This window comes from Dryas octopetala, chromosome 8, assembly GCF_963921425.1.
Source record: "Dryas octopetala chromosome 8, drDryOcto1.1, whole genome shotgun sequence".
In the NCBI taxonomy this organism is placed as follows: domain Eukaryota; kingdom Viridiplantae; phylum Streptophyta; class Magnoliopsida; order Rosales; family Rosaceae; genus Dryas; species Dryas octopetala.
The window spans coordinates 20,221,859-20,225,581 of record NC_141373.1 but is presented as its reverse complement, the minus strand read 5'-3'; positions in this window follow the sequence as shown (position 1 = coordinate 20,225,581).

The window sequence follows — 3,723 nt, the reverse complement described above, 5'->3', positions numbered from 1 at the left end:
AAATGATCTTTATATGGTTGTAAAGAGAAGACGCATAACTTTAAAACAAGTATATGACTAAGATTTGATAGGGTAAAAGGCGGGACAAATTTGAGATAACAAATCTGGACCTTTATTGAACAAGTGAAACAATTAGTGGACTAAAACTAAACTTTAAAAAGATCGTGGATCAAAATTAAACTAGCTATAAAATAAGTGTGTCAAATCTATAATTATCTCTATGTTTCTTATTTGAACTTAAACTTTATGGATTTGTTTTTTCTAAATAAAATCGTTTAACCACTGCCACGTCAAACATTAAGAAATATGTCATCATTTTTTTACTTTTTTAGGATATAGAGTACGAATTTACCTCATATGCTTTTAAGGTGTAGAATGGGGTGTGTGGATCCCAAAATTTCAAAGTTAAAACCTAACATAAAGCCAATAAACCAGTACCAAAGGCTCAAGAAATAAGCAAAAATGCACTTCTGAATACTCAATAATGGTCGTCAAGCGCTTAGTGCCTTGTATGCGTGAAAAAAAAAAAAAAAAAAAAAAAAAACTAATAGACTAATAGACTAATATTATGTGACGTGAAATGGTTAAAAGACCTGGATAGAAGTCTAATGAAACAATATTTAAGGGGGTGTAGTGTATATAGATTTATATAGATTTTTGTAGACTTTTTTTAAGTGATATATTTTTGTAGAATTTACATATTTTCACAGAGTTTTACGGAGTTCTACAGAGTATAGAAATCCTTAGAAATCTGAAGAAGAGAGGTCAGATTTATAATGACTTTGAAATACACATAAAAGTCTTTCAAAGTCTATTAAAATCCATCATTAAGGAGGATGTATTCAATTATGATTTTAAATAACTTTGGTGGAATTAAAAAGTCTGGTGGTATTCAATCAAAACTTTTAAAGAGTTTATAAAAGTCTGGTGGTATTCAATCAATACTTTTAAAAAGTCTATGGTATTCAATTAAAACTTTTAGAGAGTCTATAAAAGTGACATGGTATTCAAAAAGTCATTGACTTTATTAAATGATAGACTTTAAAAAACTTTCATGGACTTTGTAGTGTAAATTATGTTATATCAAAGTCAATAATTCTCCAGCATTTCCCCTACAGATTTTAAAGGATTTCAAATATTAAAAAGCTATTAAAAAAGTTATATTTATTTATTTTTTAAAGAGTGATGCTAAATCCCCTAATCTTATTTTTTCACCCACCTCTTAATTTATTTTTTTCTAATTACTATATCCTCTTATATTATTATTTTTTTATTTAATTGACTCCTCATCCTGGGTTGGAACCAACAGCGTTGCCACAATGCAATGTAACAGCAAGATATTCAAACCAACCACTTCACAGTCTTTAAGTACTCAACAAAATCACAAGATTATATATTCATAATTTGAGAAATAATGTTACCACATCATATAATGTTCTCAACCTATTAATTCAATTAGACAAATTCTAAAACCTTGTTAAAACACAATATTTGACAGTCTAACAACATAAAAAAATAAAATTCAGAACACTTATAATAAATTATGGAACAAAATAATTTTGGTCCCTACAATTCTAGTCCCAACTTTTTATATTGTTTGCAATATTAGGACAATTTATAACACATACATCTCGGTCTTAAAGCTCATCCCCGTTCTACTCACTCACGGAGAACAAAAAAATAAAAAACATATTAGAGAAATCATAAAATAAATAATAAAAAATTATATCAAAAGTTATTAGAAGTCTATAAAAATCCTTCAAAATCTATGAGAAAAGTCAGGGAAACTCTAATAGAATTCTGTCAAAGTCTATATGGAGTTTATGAAAGTCATTAAAAATCCATCAACTCTACAAAAGTCCATTAAATCTTAATTGAATACACCCCCTAAATGAATTTTATAAAAGTCAATGACTTTTTAAATACACCTAAACTTTTACAAACTTTTTAAAAGTCATTAAAAGCCTTAATTGAATACCACATGACTTTTATAAACTGCTTAAAATTCTTAATTGAATACATATAAACTTTTACGGACTTTTTTAAAGTTTTTAAAAATCTTAATTAAATACCACATGACTTTTAAACTCCACAAAAGTCTTTTAAAATCCATATACAATACACCCTACTAAGTTTAGTTAAAATTATAAGAGGAAATTACAGATTTAGTCCACTTATTTTATACCTAGTTCAATTTTGGTCCACAATCTTTTTTAAGTTCTGTTTTGGTCCACTAATTGTTCCACTTATTTAATAAAGGTCTATATTTGTTTTCTCAAATTTACCTTGTCTTTTACTCTATCAAATCTCACCCAAATTCAGCAAACATATACTTGTTTAAAAGCTATGCATCTCATCTTTACGAACATATAAAGATCATTCAAATTAGAGGTCTAAAACTGAAGATAATTGACTCTAAAGTAGGGTACCCGAAACTGCCAATTTTTCAAATGTCACTCAATCTCAATTCTCTTAGATTCTAATACTCTAAATTAGTTCCTATGACTAAAAAATGATGAAATATAATTTATATTTCAATTATAATTGAAGAAAACACAACCCAAAGGATTTAAAGTCATAAATTTGGACCTTTATTGAACAAGTGAAACAATTAGTTGACCAAAACAGAACTTAAAAAAAATCGTGCACCAAAATTGAACTAAGTATAAAATAAGTTAACCAAATCTGTAATTTCCTCAAATTATAAAAGTCATGAGACTTTAATCTGTAGAATGTAAAATTAAAGAATCTTGATGGAAGTCTCCCTATTTTTTATTTCCGCATATTTTTGAAGTCTCCTCTTTGATAATTTTTTTTTTTTTGTATTTTCTTGGTGATAAAAATTAAAAACTTATAGCCACCAACTAGAATGGAATTGAATAATGTTCACACAAATGCTCAACCATTACAAAAGCAAGCCAAACAGACTTTTTTTTTTTTTTTTTCCATGTGAGGATGTGATCATTTCTCGATTTTCTTTCACTTCATATGATATGCAATAACTTGTGCTTATTAGTTGAAAGATGTCAAGTAAACTTTTATTGGTGCTATATATTATTTTTCATCAATCAACTTAATTTGTGATATGTATCATCTCTACTATTATAAAAAACATATTCAGTTACTATCAAGGCTTCACCAAAATTTAAATTACCTAAAATATCCTACTTCAATAAAAAATGATTAAAAAATAATTAAGAAACTGCTAGATGCAATTTTATTTTTTTAAAAACTGTAAGTTGCAATTTATTTCTTAATTTTAAGTTACAAAATTTTCTTTTAAGTAATAACAACATAAAGCTTATTTGACGCAGCTCAATGAGCTAGTGTTTTGAAAATGAAAGAGTTGTTCCATGTTTGAATTTAAACAACAAAAGGTAAAATTTCTTGGTGGCTTGTTCTAAGCAAATGCAACGACTCAATAGCCTTAGGGGACAAAACTTGTTGCTGCAGCGGTAAGGCTTTAGTTTTTTATGGATTTCGGTTTCTTCACTATCGTGTTGGAATTGGATGCCTAGAGGTGGTTTGAAGTTTGAATTTAACGAGTGGAAGAGTGTAAAATGGTAGATGGAGAAGTTGGTTGCAAACACACAATCTCTTATAAGAAATTTTTGTGCTGCCACTTACCAATGGAGACACTGTAGTTGAAAATTAATAGCACACTCTCTAGCCAAATTTGCTCTTATAGTGAGCTCGTAGTTTGGATTGAGGAAGAACGTATCT